General features: G+C 45.7%; 1 protein-coding gene and 1 pseudogene across 1 annotated transcript in view; one reads left to right on the top strand and one right to left on the bottom strand.

The window, feature by feature from the left end:
* Positions 1 to 19,564, top strand: part of XKR6 (XK related 6) — a 216,668-nt gene that overhangs the window by 112,664 nt on the left and 84,440 nt on the right. The gene's annotated exons all lie outside the window — the stretch shown is intronic.
* Positions 6,107 to 6,225, bottom strand: LOC133384770 (5S ribosomal RNA; annotated as a pseudogene).

Here is a 19,564-nt window from a genome sequence, read left to right on the forward strand (position 1 = left end):
AAATAATATATACACAAATGCACTGTATTAGGGGAAACTGCATGCAAAAAAATGTGTTTATCAGGAGAAATTTGCACTAAAATGTGGGCCAACTTTCATGAGGATATCTTTTTTAAAAAAAACCCGCCAGTTCCTGAAGAAGTGGGGAGAAACCTATTTCAGGATTAAATTAGCCGCAACATGATAACATCTCCTATGGTTTTTAAAGTGTTAATAGCAGTCATGGAGAGGAAGGAGGCCTTCAGATCAGGACTACAAGGTTGGGGAGAACAGCGTTAACTTTCCCTCCCTCGTGCTATTTTCCCAATTAATCCCCCCTTCAAGTTTCTCTTAGCCCGACAGAGGACAATTCAAACAGTCACAAACACGAAAGAAAGATATAGACAAGTTGGAGCGGGTTCAGAAGAGGGCGACGAGGATGATAGCCGGTATGGAGAACAAGTCTTATGAGGAAAGGTTGAAGGAACTTGGCATGTTCAGTCTGGTGAAGAGAAGGCTCAGGGGCGACATGATTACACTCTTTAAGCACCTGAAGGGCTGTCACATAGAGGAGGGTACAGATTTGTTCTCTGCTGCCCCAGAGGGGAGGACTAGGTCTAATGGTTTTAAGTTGCAGGAGCGTAGATTCAGATTGGACATTAGAAGGAACTTCTTGACAGTAAGGGCAGTTTGGCAATGGAACCGACTGCCTAGGGAGGTGGTGGGATCCCCTTCGCTGGATGTCTTCAAGCAGAGGCTGGACAGCTATCTGCGGGAGATGCTCTAGCTGTGGATTTCCTGCTGTGAGCAGGGGGTTGGACTCGATGGCCTACAAGGCCCCTTCCAACTCTATCTGTATTATGTCATGCAGACGGGCCAGCACCAGCCTGCCATGGGCCCCCACCTCCCTCTGTGTGTGAGTGAGCACACTTGCATGCACACATGCACAAACTTATATATGCCCAGTTGTGCCACCTTGTGCATCAGTGCACATGGCTGCCATCACTGACGAGAGGTGAAGCAACCGGATGCATTTAACACCCGCCGGCTGCGCAGGTGGGGGGTGATGTTGGCTGGGAGAGCAGAGCTTCTAATGCATGCCACAGTCCAGTCATGGCCCACAACCCGATGCTGGGGGGACTGTGGAGTAGGAGTTCCCCCTTCCCAGCTACAGGGGTCCTCAGCTCGTAGCAGGGGCCCTCAGCCAGCTGTAGGGCCCCTGGCCAGTGCCCAATGCAGATATACAGTACATGGGAGTGGGCTTTTAATTGGGAAAATATCAAAAGAAAATGGATTAAAACCACTTCTCCCAGTGCTGGAGTCCTAATCTGAATTGGGTCCCCTGCAGCAGACATTTACACACACACACACACACAGAGAGAGAGAGAGAGAGAGAGTAATTATTTATTGATTTTTTATCAGTGTTCCAGATTTTTTACAATGGAAGATTCCTCCCTTCCTCTCCCCCTTCCTTCCTTTTCCCAAGAGATTTGAACTGTTCAGGCCACCTCACATCGCATTGGCTCAGATATGAAAAATGGGAATGGCCTGCCTTCAAGTCGATCCCAACTTATGGCGACCCTATGAATAGGGTTTTCATGGTAAGCAGTATTCAGAGGTGGTTTACCATTGCCTTCCTCTGAGGCTGAGAGGCAGTGACTGGCCTAAGGTCACCCAGTGAGCTTCATGGCTGTGTGGGGATTCGAACCCTGGTCTCCCAGGTCGTAGTCCAACACTCTAACCACTATGCCACACTGAGTCTCTTATTGGCTCAGATATAAGGTGAGCCATTTCCACAAAACACCGGAAATGGCTCATCTCATGTCCAAGCCAATTTTAATTACACACACACACACACACGCACGCACACACACACACACACAGAGAGAGAGAGAGAGAGAGAGAGAGAGAGAGAGAGAGAGAGAGAGACTTGCTGCACGCAACCTGTGATGTGTTTTTCAGTGGTTTGGGATAAGTCTACCTGAAGCTTCACTCCAATCAGCCTGCCCACAATTTGAGGCCAGCCTTAAAGGCCTTGCTTGGGTGTCTGCCTGTGAGAGGAAGGGCCGTAGCTCAAGGGCAGAGCATCCGCTTTGCATGCAAAAGGTCCCCGATTCAATTGCCACCGGCATCTCCTAGGGCTGGGAAGGTCCCCTGCCTGAAATCTTGGAGAGCTGCTGCCAGTCAGTGTAGACAGTACTGAGCTAGATGAACCAATAGTGTAAGGCACTTTCCTGTATTCCTAATTAGACTGTTAGGCAATGGAGACTGGTGGCTCTGATGTCAGTGGGGCACTGAATCCGCTCCGGGTTTTAGTCTGAACTTTCAAGGAGCTGTCGAAGGCGCTGACTATATTTTGGGACTAGGTTTCAGCACCTTGGACAGCTTCTTGGAGTTCACACTAAAACTTAGAAAGGCTTCATTGCCCCACTGACACTGGAGCCATCAGCCTCTACTGCTGTCAGGCATGAGAAACATGGCCTTTTCAGCATCGACCCCGTGCCAGGGGAATTCTGTCCCACTGGAAATACATAAGTCCTCAGCATTGCAAGCCTTTAAGGGGGCCCTAAAGACCCATTTGCTTGCAATTGCCTTCTGTTAAATAAGGATCTTAGTGGGTTCTGCATTTTATTTATTCATTATATTTATTGCCTTTATATCCCACCTTTTCTCCAAGGGGTTCAAGGTGACATGCATGGTTCTTCCCTTCCCATTTGATCCTTACAACAACCCTGTGAGGTAACCTAGGCTGAGAGGCAGTGACTGGCCCAAGGTTACCCAGTGAGTTTCATGGCTGAGTGGGGATTTGAACTCTAGTCTCCCAGGTCATAGCCTGACACCCTAACCATTATACCACACTGGCTCTCAGTGATGGTGCTGCTTTAGCTTTAAAATATTTAACTGATTTTTATTGTTCTTCCTGGGCTGAATTTGCTTGTGCCTAGTGTTATTGCTGGTTCTTGTTATTGATTAGTTTCATTGTTATGGTGTTCTATGGTTTTAAATGGATTATTGATGATATATTGTGAATTCGTATGTAGAAAGCTGCCAGTTGGGAGAGTTTAAACCTACAAGGCAGCCAACAAATATCCTTAGTAAATAAATAAATAAATCATGCTCGGTGTTGGTGGCATGGTGCCTGGCCTCTGCTGCCTGTTATATGATGTCATATGTTGCCCCACCCTTAGGCAAAGGCACCAGCAGGTGGCCAGGTTGGGCACTGGCCGAGGGCCCCTGCAGGTGCCAGGGGCTTCTGCTGTTGTGGCTGGGAGGGTGTAGCTCCCGCTCCATGATCTGCGCTAGTATCGGGTTTGGATCATGTGCCCCCTGACCCAATGCTGGTATGGATCACAGAGCGGGAGCTCCCCCCCCCAGGCAACACACCCACCCATCATTGGCATGGGCTGGCTGTGCCAATTTCCACATCAGTGCACTGCATGTGCATGCTTACCATTAGCCAAGATGTCGGGGGTGACACCACCTCCATCTTGGGTGATATGTGTGCACAGTGCACTAGTGCACTGATGTGACTGGACATATTTAAGCGCTAGTGCTGCCACGTTGCCATTGCCACCTTCAAGAGCCTGCTGCAGTCTGGTGCCCCAGGGCTCATTGTAGTCTGGTGCTGGCCCTGCCCTCTCCCTCACACCTTTGGCTGTTGGCGACAGGGAAACAAGCAGCATGATTATGTCGCAGTATGCATTGTCTCCAGCTACCTACCTATGAGCTGACATGGGCAAACTCAGCTCCCAACCCTCATAATTGACAAAATACAAACTAACAAATTGCTGGGTGCAAAAAAAGGTATCTAGAGGGGATCTGGGAAATTACAGACTGGTTAATTTTACATCTGTTCCAGAAAACGGATGAAAAACATGGTTAAAGATAGAATTACTAATCATATAGAAGAACAAGTCTTGCTGAAGAAGAACTAACATGGCTTCCACAAGGATAAGGCTGACTAACTAAACTTTTAGAGTTCTTTATGAGTATCAATAAGCTTATGGATAGGTGAGATCCAGTAGACATTGTGTTTCAACAAAGTCCATCACCAAAGACTCCTGAGTAAGGTTAGAAGTCATGGGATAAGTGGACTGGTCTTCTTGTGAATTAGTAACTGGTTAAAGAACTGGAAGAAATCGGTAATTCTCACAATGGAGGGATGTAAGCCCTGGAGTCCCCAAAGGATCAGTGGGGGGGGGGGATTTCACCTAAACCTTTGACAGGTCTTATGCAACTCTTATGCACTGTAAAAGTACAAGGCATGTTGTGATATGTGCCTTATCTAAATAAAATAAAATAAAATAAAAATAAACCTCTCTGAATGCAAGAATGAAGTATGAACACTGGACACCCAATTTTAATTCAGAAAAAAATTAATATCAGGTATAAGAAGTTTGGGAAACCCTGCCTTGTTTGACTGCTGTTTTAAAAAAACATGAATGATGCCTCCTGTTGTGGCATCAGTGAGGCAATGGGGAATTTCACCAGAGCTCCTTTGCGGCTCTGTGGAGAATGAAGAACTTGCTGGCAAGGCCCAGCTGGGTGGGAGCATTTAGCAAAAAAAAAAAAACCACCCCAAAATGTGCTTAACAGGCCTGAGGTTTTCAAATACAGTGACTGAGAATCCTTTACAAGCAGAGCCGAGGGCTATGCCTGTGTTTTAGCACAAGTCTATACGTGATATATAATTGATAATAGTTATTCCTGTTATACTCATCTCCATGATGCAATTTTAATGAGGACAAAAAAAGGGGAGAGGTCTTTATTTTACATTGTACTCTCTCTATAAATATGCTGCATTATTAAATGCAGACATTTCCTGCTTTCCTTGCACTTAGCTCTGACCAAGGACAGAAGCTGGCATTTTTCAATGAGCTCATCCAGATTGCAGTTCCGGATGCTCTCGGTTCAGCACAGTTGTAGCTAACTGTCATGCCAAATGAGGACCTGGGAAATGCTGGGACCCCTTGGCTGGCTCTGAGTTCTAATATTATGAGAGAGGGAGGAAACCTTTTCTCTAGCCACTTTCTCCACGTTGCATGCATACTAACGCACCGACAGCCCATTCAAATACACAGTAAAATCAAACTGCTCTATGTTTAAGGCCCCATCTACATTATACGTTTAAAGCACTATTATACCCAGTGGAAGCTGGTCCACTGGGGCATAGTCCTCCCAATGAGAATGTCAAGCAATTTTTAAAAAAATTCCTTCCCCCACCACAAAAAATCTCAAAGCTGCACATCTTTCCTAAGTCACATACAATGTTATCTTTTCTTGAACTTACAGAGGCTTGTGAAGGCATTTCTGTCAGTCTCCTGTTCTCTGGCCAATCAGCTTCCTGTTCTCTGGCCAATCAGCTCTCTGCACCTCTCACTCAATGCTATTCCAAAGGTGTAGCTATGGGCAAAGAGGTCTCTCCCTGCCTGCTTGTTGGCCCTTCTAGGAAGGCTCCTGTTCCGTCTGTTGTTATAAGGAAGGAGTCACCAACCTTTTTGGACTAGCGGGCACATTTCAAACTAGTACTCATGATTAAACTTTCCCATAATTGTATTTCCATATGAGAAAATGCATGACCTGTTGAATTTCTGCCTGCTGTATAGCAAACCATGTTATTCTCCAATGCCAACCCTAAACCAAACTCTAGGAAGTAAGCCACATTAAACACAAAGAGGAGACATGTCAGGAGACATGTATACCATTGACCTGTAAGGTAACTATACAAGGAATTCTTAATGAGTCCCTGGTCTTTAGCTCCTGCAAAACAGGAGACATGCCCAAGCCTCTTTACAAAGTTCTCACATTTGCCCTTGTGGAGAGAGGGGGAATTCCTACACTTATTGTGTAGTAGTATTTGCAGAAACTAATTTCTAAGCACTATCTGATCTCAGGTGAACCCAGCACAGGAAAGATGCATCCTGGTTGCTAGGGAAAAAGGAAGGGCAAACTATGGTGAAATACTGCAAAACCTCTATCTCTATAAACCTATATAATAATGTTGTTGTTGTAATATGCCTACAAATTGATTACAACTTATGGCGACCCTATGAATCTTTTATATATATTTTCAGAGGGTTTTCATGGCAAGAGGTATTCAGAGGTGGTTTAGCATTGCCTTCCTCTAAGCCAACGGCGCCCAGTATTCCCAAGCGGTCTCCCATCCAAGTACCAACCAGGCCTGACCCTACTTAGCTTCCGAGATCAGATGAGATCAGGTGTGTTCAGGGTAGTATGGCTGTAGGCGTATAATAATACATTATAATACATATGTAATAATACATTATTTAAATGGGCCTACTACAATGGAGATTCCAAGGACTAGAGAAAAAAGGCAGAAGCAAAAAAAGTGCCCTAAAAAGGAGGGCAAAACAGCAGCTCTTGGAGATCCCAGCAATTCCTATTGCCCAAACAACTCACTTTTCAGTCATAGCCCTGTCTTCACTCATTGGCTGATAACACTGACAGGCAAGAGCAGCCAGGCTGGCTCATCTCACAGAAATAGCAGGGCACCTGGACATTCTGCTCCATAACTCTCTTTCTAGGAGGGCTGCAGACTTTTTTTTTAATGAAAGCTCAGATTATGGGCTACCTGCTGGAGGTGCCACTGATGGCGCCCATGGGCAGTGGGTTAGCTACCGCTGTTACAAGGCTTATCCAGCACAGCTGCAATAGCAGATTGCAGTAGAAGGACATCTGGTCTGCATGCAGGAAGTCCCCAGTTCAGTCCCCCGGAGCTCCAGGTAGCGGTGGGAGGTTACCCTGTCTGTGCCTGTCAGTGTAGACAGTACTGAGGTAGATGGTGCAGAGGTATGACTCGGGATAAGGCAGCTTCCTCTGTTCCCAATTTTTGATGGCGTGTCAATCTTTGCTTGCTAAACGTTACTGAAAGCTGCAGATGGCTCCCCCAATATCCTTTTGGGCTGGGTACAGGGGAGTGTTTGATATTGTACAGACCCCCATAATGCATTAGTTGCCATGGAAACTGTGCAGCCGCTGAAGGAGGATGCAAAGGTGCAGGATTGCATATGGGGGTGGGAAAATAATGTTGTTCTCTTCCTCATTCTTAATTGTAGTGGCACACACGTTATTCCCTGTGGTGTGCACAGAGGCAGCTACAAGCTCTGGAGTCTTCTCGCCCTCTTTTTCCCTTCCATGGAGCATGATAAGGACCTGCCTAGGATCAGCTAGGAGCAATCAGCCAGCCTCCTGGGAACTCAATTGGCACAAGTTTTTGCTCCAAGAAAATGTTCCACTCTGGGCTGAAAAATAAAATAAAAATGTAGCTCTGTGTTCACATAAATCTGCTTGGCGTACACACTTCAAACCTTACAAATTCATAAATTTGATTTCTGAACAAGCGAGGGATTGGAAGTCAACAAAATCCTTTACTCTGTGTGGGTAGAGAATTGAGAGCTTGGAGACAAATGGAAATAATAAATGTGCATGGCACAGAAGCATCGTCACCTGAGCAACTTGAACTCCATAGCGGTGAGGACTAGAACCTTAGCTGCCTCTTTTTAAGTGAGCATTTCAGGGATATTTGTGCCAGATTCCAAATTAGATTCCATGTGCATAATGTAAATGTACTGCCTTCAAGTCAATTCCAACTTATGGCGACCCTATGAATAGGGTTTTCATGAGGCTGAGAGGCAGTGGCTGGCCCAAGGTCACCCAGTGAGTTTCATGGCTGTGTGGAGATTCGAACTGTGGTCTCTCAGGTCGTAGTCCAACACCTTAACCACTACACCGCACTGGCTCTCAATGTGCGTGAGAGCATAAATGCAGATGAACAGCCCTGCACTCAGGAGCCTTTTCACTGCAAATACATGCATGCCTTTGCTTAGTATCTCCTAGAGCAACAGGGGTGCAGGTGCAGGTGATGTGACCAGCGAGGCATTTCAAGGGCTGCTGTTCCCACGTCCAACAAGTGAATCAAAGAGCCAGTGTGGTGAAGTGGTTAGAGTGTCTGACTATGACCTGGGAGACCAGGGTTCAAATCCCCACTTGGACATGTAGCTCAGGGGGTAACCTTGGGCCAGTCACTGCCTCTCAGCCTAACCTAGCTCACAGGGTTGTTGTGAGGATAAAATGGAGAGGGGGAGAAATACGTACGCCACCTTGAGCTCCTTGGAGAAAAGGCAGGATACAAATGCAATAATAAAATACGTAAATAATAAAATTTCTCTGAGCTGTTGGATGCAACACTTCTGCATCATGGAACACTTGTATTGACCTGATCTGCATATAATAAATAATAATAATATAATTATTATAATTATAATAATAAAAGTAATAGTTGTTGTAGTAGTATTTCTTACCTACTCTCTCATATATTTGGAGCTTAAGTCACTTTGAGCTTTAAACACTTACCCGAGCACCTTAAATTGGGCCCAGAAGCTAATAATAGGCAACCAGGGCAGCTGCTTCAGAACAGGTGTTATGCTTGTCCTGACAGACAACAACCTGGCTGCTGCATTCTGCACCAGTTGCAGCTTGCTGTTTTCAAGATCAGCCCCACACACAGCGCTTTGCAGTAGTCTAATCTGGAGGTTACCAGCGTACAAAGTACAGTGGCCAAGTCATCTCTGTCCAAACAGTGCTGTAGCTAGCGAACCAGCCAGAATTGGAAATACGAACTCCTAGGCACAGAGGCTTCCTGAGTGATTGAAACTTAGGATGGATGGAATATGCTCACAGGGAGATCTTCAACACTGCATGGGCCTCTGGCTGGGGCACATGTCTGCGCACCCCGCACAAGCCTCTCTTAGCCTGGGTCATTGAGGGTCAAGCTGTCCAGTGTCAGGAGTAGAGAGAGCTTTAGCCCACCTGCAGGGGGGTTGTTTGTCTCTAGTGGGGGCCCTAGCCATTGTGAACCAACCCTGAATAGGACGGCCCCTTCCTCTGCATAGCTCTGCCCTCTGCGTTCTATTTCTTGGTGACACTATAATGTGACAGAACATTAAGGAACTTAGAGGGAATGGTGAGGATTTGCTTTTTTTATAGACAGGAGGCATGGTTTCCTCAACATTATAATGGAGGGATTTGGTATGTGGGCACTGTGATGCGTCCTTCCCTGGCTCTCCCTGTCAGGTTCCTACCTGCACGTGATTACTGCCTGTCACTAGGCACCACCAGGGACTCCACCAGTCCGGACCGCTCTCTCTTATGATTTCTCTCCCCGCTCTAGCACAGATCTCAACAGATCCCCCTGCTAGGCAACCACCAGTAACGTCCCAATACTAGTATTCCCAGAGACTCTGAATACTGGTATTGTTATTCTCTGCGCCGCTGCCACCATTTGTTACAGTTCCCCTTCAGCCTTGGTCATTACCTTACCCTCCCTTCTGGTCTGTGAAACCCCAGCCAAGGATCAGGCCTTTGGTAAACCAAATTAAGTATTTATTACAGATAACAAAGCTAACAAGATTAACAAGATTTCTTCTTAAGGCACATAAGCATATGGTTTTACTCAATACTAATCCGAACTCCACCTCCCTCCTTCTTCACCCTCTCCTGGCAAACAACTCTCTAAACCCCACCAAGCAATCCACTCTTTCTCTTCTCCCCCCAGATTCCACAATTCACCACCTCACATTCACCCAGATTTACCTGTCATCCTTTCATTTATACTGTCAGCCATTTTAAACATTCAGCCAATCATCAAGCATTCTATTGCCCATTCACTCCCCGTCCTCTTTCACTACTTACCATGTATACTCTAAACAACCAGCACTTACCATATATACACTAATATATAGGAACATCACATTTCCCCCCCCTTAAACAACGGCAGAGTATTATTCCTATTCCAGGATTTATACGTCGCGTTAACAAATAAAAGTCTCTATGGGGAAAATGTCTTTCTTTGTTCCTCTGTCTGGTCACGTCACTGCAGTCCCAGCCACTTGCCTGGAAAGTCCATCGGCCAGTACATTGTCCTTGCCTTTGATGAACTGGAAGTCCACTTGATAGTCCTGTAGGGCCCAGGACCACCTCTGCAGCATAGTGTTATGGTTTATCATAGTCTGCAACCATAACAAGGCCCGATGATCCGTAGTCACTGTGAATCTTCGTCCCCACACGTATGGGCGCAACTTGTTCAGTCCCCACACGACCGCTAGGCACTCCTTCTGGACCGACGAATAGTTTTTCTCCCTCGGCGTCAGCTTGCGACTCAGGTACGCAACTGGATGTCTGGTGCCTTCTCTCTCCTGTAGCAAGACGACTCCCAGCGCGAGGTCCGACGCATCTGTAGCCACGATGAATGGTTTCTCATAGTCTGGTGCTATTAATATGGGTCCTTGGCACAAGGCTTGCTTCAGTAGATCAAAAGCCTTCTGACATTCATCCGTCCATACCACACGCTCAGAACACTTCTTCTTTGTTAATTCATGCAAGGGGGTTGCTATTTCCCCAAAATTTCTCACAAACTTCCTATAAAATCCAGCCACACCCAGAAATGCCCTTACTTGTTTTTTGGTTAAGGGGATCGGCCACGCTTGTATTGCCTCCGCCTTGCTCCATAAGGGGGTGACTTTCCCACTCCCCACCTCATGTCCTAAATAGATTACTTCCTTTAGTCCAAACTGGCATTTCTTAGCTTTTATTGTGAGGCCTGCTTTTCTTAAGGCCTCCAATACTGTTGTCAGGTGTTGGACATGCTCAGGCACCGACTTGCTAAAAATGGCCACGTCATCGATATAGGCCACTGCAAAATCTGACATGCCTCGCAACACAGTATTGATTAGCCTCTGAAATGAACTTGGTGAGTTCCTTAGTCCCATGGGTAAGGTCACAAACTCATATAACCCATCTGGTGTACTGAAGGCAGTTTTGGCTCTGGATTGCTCGTCTAGTTCCATTTGCCAAAATCCTTTACAGAGATCTAGTGTAGAGATAATGGTTGCTGCCCCCAATAACTCTAACATAGTGTCTACCCTAGGCATAGGATACGCATCTGGGACAGTAATTTTATTGATTAGCCGATAATCAATGCAAAACCTTGTCGTTCCATCTTTTTTCGGAACCAGGACAATACTTGAGGCCCAGGGACGGATGGATTCCCTGATCACTCCTAATTCCAGCATATCTTCCACCTCCTTTTTGATCTCATTCAAAACTTTCCCATTCACACGGTACGGAACAGATCTGATTGGGGCATGATCTCCAGTATCAATGGAATGTATAACTATACTGGTTCGGCCAGGTTTGTTGCTAAAGAGATTCCTATAGGTTTTCAAAACTCTCAGAATCTCTTCTTTTACTTCCTCCTTCACCTCCTCTGACCATTCCACTTGATCTACCCCTCCTTTGTCTTTGCTTTCCTGTACCAAATCTGGAAGTCCAGGCCCACTTCCCTCAGGGAATAAGGTAACTTGCAACACCTTTGCATCCCTGGTATGGTAAGGCTTCAACATATTTACATGAACCACTTTGCTTTTGTTTAATTGGTCTGTGGTGATTACATACGTCACTGTGTCAAGCCTTTCTCTGATGGTATATGGTCCTTCCCAGTTAGCCTGTAATTTGTCATGTTTCCTGGGTATGAACGCCATAACCATATCTCCCACATCATACACACATTCTCTGGCTGTTCTGTCATACCAGTAACTTTGCTTCTCCTGTGCATGACTCAAATTCTCTTTCACTACTTCCATCATTGATGTTAATTTATTGCTGAATTCCAATACAAAATCTACTACAGAAGTTTTGTACTCTCCCAGAGTTCCTTCCCATGAATTTTTTAGCAGTTCCAAAGGTTCCCTCACTTTTCTAGTAAACATTAGTTCAAAGGGTGAGAAGCCTGTTGACTCCTGAGGGACTTCTCTGTATGCAAATAAGAAGCATCCCAAACGTTCATCCCAGTCTTGTGGGTGATCTTGAACATAGCTTCTTATCATGCCCTTCAAAACTCCATTGAATCTCTCAGTTAGCCCATTAGTGGCGGGATGGTAAGTAGTGGTCTTTAGATGCTTTAGACCACAACATTTCCACATACATTGCATCACTTCTCCCATGAATACACTGCCTTGATCTGTCAGCACTTCATGAGGAAAACCCAGCCTCATAAAGATTTTTAATAAAGCCTCTGCCACTACAGGGGCTTCTACAGATCTCAGTGCTTCTGCGTCTGGGTACCTGGTGGCAAAATCCACCACCACCACTAGATATTTCTTGCCATGCCTTGTGGGTTTGGAAAAAGGGCCCACCAAATCTATTCCCACTCTATAAAAGGGTTGTCCAATTATAGGAAGGGGCTTTAAGGGTGCCTTGGTCTTTACTCCACTCTTTCCCACCTTTTGGCATATTCCACAAGATAGACAATGTTGTTTTACATCCTTGGAGATATTTGGCCAATAATAATGTGCAGCCAATCTCCTCTTGGTCTTTTTTATTCCCAGATGTCCTGCACATGGGACATCGTGGGCTACCTCTAGCAATCTGGTTCTGTATTTGCTAGGTACTATCAATTGCTTCACTGGTTCACATTCATCCTTTCTTTCAGCAGGCATCCACAGTTTATATAAAATCCCATTCTCACACACAACTTGATTCCTCAGTTTGTCAGTGAAAGGAATCTGTTGGGTCCGGGCTTGTTCCTTTACCTGCTTCAAACTGATATCTTTATGCAGCTCTTCCCTGAATTGCTCTGCTTCTTCCCCAGAGACCACTTGATACAGTTTGTCTTCTTCAGCAGGCCTGCTAGTGGTTGCTATGGTGACCTGAGGCTGGTTAACAGATTCCACCCTGTTTGTTTCAGCCCCCCTTAATATGGCTTCTTTTTCTCTGCCAATTTGCTGTCTGGTCACTACATAGATCTTTCCTTGGGCGCCCATTACATCCCTTCCCAGTATTACTGGTTCTTGTTGCTGGGCATTAATGCCTACTTTATATCGGCCCTCTCGGCCTCTCCAAGTCATTTCCACCAGGGCCACAGGCAAACTTTCTGGTTGACCCCTCACTCCTTGGATAGTCACAGTTTCCTGAGGTAATATTACCTCAGATTTTATTAAATCTGGCCTCAGTAATGTCTGAGCGGCACCAGTATCAAGCAATGCCCAATAATTTGCCCCTTGTACTCTCACGTCCTCTCTCAGACTTGAATCAAGGTCTGTTACTTCTGTCCAGTTTATCTGGCAAAACTGAACCTTTTTCGCTGTTTCTAAAGCCTTGGGCTCTGTTTTCACTGCCCTTGTCTGAGCAGGATTACTAATGGGGTTGGCAACCTCACATTGAAAATGTAGGTGCCCTGGTCTACCACATTTGTAGCATAATTTCTCCTCACTTTTAGGGTACACAGATCCACTCTGGGGTGTCCTGTGCCCTTCAGATTTTAATGGAGGACTCACTCGCTGTGGTACCACATCCCTTCTGCCAGCACTATATGGTCTGGGTTTAAACTCTCTTGATGTTTTCCCCACCCAGCCAGTTCTATTGGAGGCGAAGTGATCCGCCATCTCTGCGGCCTCCTGCACAGATGTAGGGGAACGGTCTTTGACCAGGAGCCTTATTTCTGGTGGTAACTGATGGTATAATTGATCCAGTATCATGAGGCTTTTCACCTCTTCCACTGACTGAGCTTTGGCACTACTCATCCACTTTCCAAATATATCCATCAACTTTGCTCCCAGTTCCACAAAAGACCTCCCTGTCTGTATCTGGCAGTTTCTGAAAAGCTTTCTAAAATAATCAGGCCCCAGTCTGAATCTTTTAAACACTGCTTCTTTGAATTCAGCATAGGTGACGGGCTTGTCTGAGGGGAAATATTGGTATACCTCAGCCAATTCCCCTTTAATCAGGTTTGATAAATACTGCATGTATTTATCTTCAGGTAGCCCCCACAACTGAGCTGCTTTTTCAAAGGTGCTGTGGTAAATTTGAGGATCTTGACCAGGCTCATAGACAGCAAAGTCCTTTGGAGTAATTTTTATTTTTGCTCCATCTCTGTCTTTCCTTGTCTCCTCAGAGTGAAATTTCTCTCTATCAAATTTTAACTTTTCTACTTGTAATTCAGCATCCAATGCTCGTTGCTTCTCCCTCTCCTCAAACCCCAATCTCATTCTCTCAATTTCCAACTCCCTCTGTTTTTCCTTCTCTGCACCTTCCATCCTCAATCTCTCAGCTTCCAACTACCGCTGTTTATCTTTTTCCTCAGCCTCCATCCTCAATCTCTCAGCTTCCAACTCTCTCTGCTTGTCTTTTTCCTCAGCCTCCATCCTCAATCTCTCAGCTTCCAACTCTCTCTGTTTTTCCTTCTCTGCACCTTTCATCCTCAACTTCTCTCTCAAGTACTCTATATAAGCGGGATTGCTTAAATATCCTTCTGGGGTCTCTTCTCTGACAGGTTGTTTTTGCTGGGCAGTTGCAAATCCTATAAGTGCTACCCTCAATTCATCTACCCCTTTACCCTTGTGAGGTAAATTGAATGTTATGCACTTCTCCACCAGCTCCTCTCTTTTCATTTTTATATATTCAGCCATGGTGTTTGAGTTCACTCACTCTTTGCCACACACTCTTTGCCAGTCACTCTCACAAGTAATCTTGTTTTGTTATTTCTGTTTGCCACACCACTGTTAGGGATTCTCTGTTGTTCGTATCCCACCGCTACTGACACCACATGTGATGCGTCCTTCCCTGGCTCTCCCTGTCAGGTTCCTAACTGCACGTGGCTACTGCCTGTCACTAGGCACCACCAGGGACTCCACCAGTCCGGACCGCTCTCTCTTATGGTTTCTCTCCCCGCTCTAGCACAGATCTCAACAGATCCCCCTGCTAGGCAACCACCAGTAACGTCCCAATGCTAGTATTCCCAGAGACTCTGAATACTGGTATTGTTATTCTCTTCACCGCTGCCACCATTTGTTACAGTTCCCCTTCAGCCTTGGTCATTACCTTACCCTCCCTTCTGGTCTGTGAAACCCCAGCCAAGGATCAGGCCTTTGGTAAACCAAATTAAGTATTTATTACAGATAACAAAGCTAATAAGATTAACAAGATTTCTTCTTAAGGCACATAAGCATATGGTTTTACTCAATACTAATCCGAACTCCACCTCCCTCCTGGTAAACAACTCTCTAAACCCCACCAAGCAATCCACTCTTTCTCTTCTCCCCCCAGATTCCACAATTCACCACCTCACTTTCCCCCAGATTTACCTGTCATCCTTTCATTTATACTGTCAGCCATTTTAAACATTCAGCCAATCATCAAGCATTCTATTGCCCATTCACTCCCCCTCCTCTTTCACTACTTACCATGTATACTCTAAACAACCAGCACTTACCATATATACACTAATATATAGGAACATCACAGGCACACCTCATTGCAGGACTTTATTTGAAACCTATGGCATGCCTTGCATTAAGAACATAAAAACATAACATAAGAAGAGCTTGCTGGATCAGGCCAATGACCCATCTAGTCCTGCATCCTGTCCTCACAGTGGCCAACCAGATGCCCCAAAGGGAAACCCACAAGCAGGACCTGAGCGCAAGAGCCCACTCCCCTCCGGCGGTTTCAAGCAATTGGTATTCAGAAGCATACTGCCTCCCACTAGGGAAGCAGAGTGCAGCCATCGTGGCTGGTAGCCACTGATAGCCTCATCCTCCACGCGTTGGTCTGATCCTCTTTTAAAGCCAGCCAAGTTGGTGGCATGAACTGCCTCGTGTGGGAGCAAATCCCATTGTTTAACTACACTCTGTGTGAAGAAGGATGCCCTTTGGTCTCTGATGAACCTTCCAACATTCAGCTTCATTGGATGTCCCCGAGTTCTAATGTTATGAGCGATCTGTTATTCACAGATGAGCCCTTTCCCCTGCCACAGGGCCCTGGAACGAGACACTGCCTCTCCCTGCCTCTTACATCAAGGCCTCCCACGTAGCAAAAGACAGCACAGTGTTATGCAGACACGATCAATAAACCTGTTAGTGATGGAGACCCGGCACTTTGATCTCTGAAGCACGCAGTCACCTGGGCTGCAGTGTGCACGGCCAGAAGGAGGGGGAGTCTCACCACAGGCCAATCTCTGCCTTGCTTTGGGAAGGGAGTGTTGGGCCAGCGGTGGAGCACACAGGAGACCTGCAACAAAACGTTGCAGCGTGTCCTCCCTTCTTAGCACCCCCCCCTATCCCCCATCCACACAAGCAAGAGGCTTTATTGGAGTTCAACGGTGCACTCAGGCAGCCAGGCAAAAATCATTCAAGGAGGGGGAAAGAAAGTTCCCAGAGGGGGATGGCCTGGGGAGAGGAGGGGTGGTTTGGGTAAGAGTCCAAAGGGTGAGATGGAGAGGCCTGGAGGGCTGCATTTGGCCCCTGGGTCTGAGGTTTCTCACTCCTGGTTTACAACGTTACAGGAGGCACTGTAAGGTACCTCTTTCCCCTTTTCAGACTCCCAGAGCTTCTATGGAAAGATTATTTATTTGATTGCTCTTTTAATATTAAAAAGTTTTATAGCCCACCCTTCATCTGTACTCATACTGTGCTGGGGAAGATTGTTCAGCCCAGGGATGGCCTTCCCTTGCGGGCAACGTTCCGGGGACTCCATGCCAGAGGTGGGCAGGGCCAGAGGCAAAAAATAGGCATGGCCAAACGCAAGTGTGGGTGGAGCAACGGCCGCGACTTATCTTCATACATTCGGCTCCATTCTAGTTATGCAAAAATCAAAAGTTTCTGCACTTTCCCATCTCTCCAGTCCACTTAAGCAACAGGCCTCATCACAGTTCAAGGACACAAAAGCACTTGAGGAGGGTTTGGAGCTGGGCCTGTGATAGGTATGGCCTGGGAAGATTCCTGAGGGCCGGGCAGAACGTGTTGGAGGGCTGCTGAGATTCCCCACATCTGTCATAACATACAGTTTGAGATAAAGTTTATATTTATATATTTCATATAAATATATAAATATTCATGACTTTATTTTAATGAAATCAGTCTTTGTGGTGCCAGCAGATTAATATTCTTTTAAGGAATTAAGGAATTAAGCATTGCTGAAAAGGATTAAGGAAGCAAAGTCTATAGTTTGATTTCACTAGACCAGGTTCAAGGTTCCTCTGTTGATATACAAAGCCCTGAACAGCTTGGATCCAGCATCATTTATGGACTGCCTGAGCTCTTCTATCCCATCTCCATCGCTGTTAGTTGTCCTCCATGGTACAGAGGCCCAACTGGCCTCCATTAGAAGCTGGACGTTTAGTGGTGCCGGTCCCATTCTGTAGACCCACAGGGCCTTGGTTTTCCAAGGATTCAGCTTATTAGCCCTCATCCAGCCCACTACTCTGGGCGGGGGCACATCTTTCTTCATGGCGAAGGAAGGCGATCTCCCTAGAGAGTGCCCTGGAGTGCAAAGGTAGAAACTTTGGTTGCGAAATTCTGGCTCATGTTTTAAGCAGGTCTTGGTGTCTTTCTTAAGGGCAGAAGTGTCTCAGTCTGCCTGGCTTCTGGAATATGGGGAGTAGTGAACCCATACATGTAAAGCACATTTAAAGCACGGGGCTTCCCCCAAAGAATTGTGGGAACTGTAGTTTACCCCTCACAGAGCTAGAACTCCCAGCATCCTTAACAAACTACAGTTTCTAGGATTCTTTGGGAAAGTCATGTGCTTGAAAGGGATGTACGCTGTCCTCAGTCGAACTAAGGCAGAGCACCAGCGTGAAGAAGATGCAGGATTTTGGTTCAACTTACAAGCAGCAGTCCCGAGTGACTTGTCCTAGACCTCAGGTGTACCTGATAAGCTTTGAGAATGCATCGATCCCTTAAAACAACCAGAAAATTATTATTATTTAATAATAACAAACTCATTCTTATGTAGCCAAAACAGCACCAGACAAATACACAAGAGGGAGGTATCCACAGGCTTGGGAGGGGTTGCAGAAGTACACACCTTTTTTTTTAAGGCAAAATAATTCTTGCAGTTGGGAAAAAAATCCCCCAAACCTCCTAGTGATATGTTCTATAGGCATGCAATGTTGAAGAGGGAGGGGAGAGGAGGGGAAATCGCTGAGATCCTCTGGAGGAGCGCTGTTGGTTGTCCTCCATGTTACAGAGGCCCAGCTGGCCTCCATTAGAAGTTGGGCGTTTAGTGGTGCTGACCGGTCCCAGGCTGCAGATCCACAGGGCCTTGGTTTTCCAAGGATTCAGCTTATTAGCCTTCATCCAGCCCCCTGAACAATGAACCTCCTTGAGAGGAGGGGGATCTTTTGCTAGGGATAAGAACAAGCGATTTGCCCTGAAATGTGCCTAAATGGTGTATATATATATAACCCAAGAAATGCAGGTCCAAACCAAGATAAAGCAAAGCTTGATTTTATTGAGAGAGAGAGAAGAATAGCATTACAGAATCACTTGAGTGCATGTAGGGTTGCCATATTGCCCGGTTAGCCGGGTTTTACCCGCATTCTTTGCATGCCAACCGGCACCAGTTTAGCCCCTTAGGTGGCCTGGATTCTCAGCTTTAATTTTTTTAAAACATTAAGTTTCTAGGTGGTCCGTTTCTCGAGATATACATAAAACGTCAGCTGCCCCCCCGGCTGTTAAAACTTTCTTTAAACAGTACTGTATAGCACTTCATAGCTTTAACCCCGCCCGTTCAGGATTGCAGCCAATCAGTGTAGCCAGGGTTGTATTTCAGTTTGATTGACCTAGAAAACCTCACTGCAATGCCTGAAAATGGTGGTTCCCCCCCCCCCGCCGTTTATCTGAAAATCTCATAAATTGGGTAAGTATATACATTTCAGGTTTTTTTCCTCTTGCGTGCAGGAGTCAGATCCTGGGCAGTGTTTTGAAAACCTTCCCAATACTTTTGTAAAAGCATTGCTAATCTCATATGCCCAGAGTAAATCCCATTGAATTCAATAGGACTTACTTTTGAGTAGACATGGTTATGAATGTGCTGAAAATCAATGGGACTTTGGAGTGAATGTAAAAAAGAATTGTGTTTGTGTTCTAACTCTTTCTGTTCTCACTCCTTCTGTTCTCACTCCAGTCCTATTTTAAAGCAAGTAGGCAGGGCTTACTTAGGTATTACAGTTTTTATTCTGTAGGAAACTAATACTGATTTTTTTAAAACTAATACTGATTTTTCTGCAATGACCAACTGGTTTGACAATAAACTATATTATTATTATTATTATTATTATTATTTATTAGACTTTTATACCGCCCGACTAGCAATAGCTCTCTGGGCGGTGAACACAGAGAATACAATAAAATACACAATATAATACAATAAGAACATATAAAATAAGAACAATCTAAAATCAGTACAACAAATATGAAAATCAGGTTAACTTAAATTAAAATGCTTTGGAAAAGAGGAAGGTTTTAACTTGGCGCCGAAAGGATAACAATGTCGGCGCCAGGCGCACCTCCTCAGAGAGATTGTTCCACAGTTCGGGGGCCACCACTGAGAAGGCCCTAGATCTTGTCACCACCCTCCGGGCCTCTCTATGAGTCGGAACCCGGAGGAGGGCCTTCGTAGCAGAACGTAGTGTACGGGCCGGTTCGTAACGGGAGAGGCGTTCCAACAGGTATCGTGGTCCCGTGCCGTATAAGGCTTTATAGGTTAATACCAACACTTTGAATCTGGC

Source organism: Rhineura floridana, chromosome 4 (genome assembly GCF_030035675.1).
Source record: "Rhineura floridana isolate rRhiFlo1 chromosome 4, rRhiFlo1.hap2, whole genome shotgun sequence".
Lineage (NCBI taxonomy): Eukaryota > Metazoa > Chordata > Lepidosauria > Squamata > Rhineuridae > Rhineura > Rhineura floridana.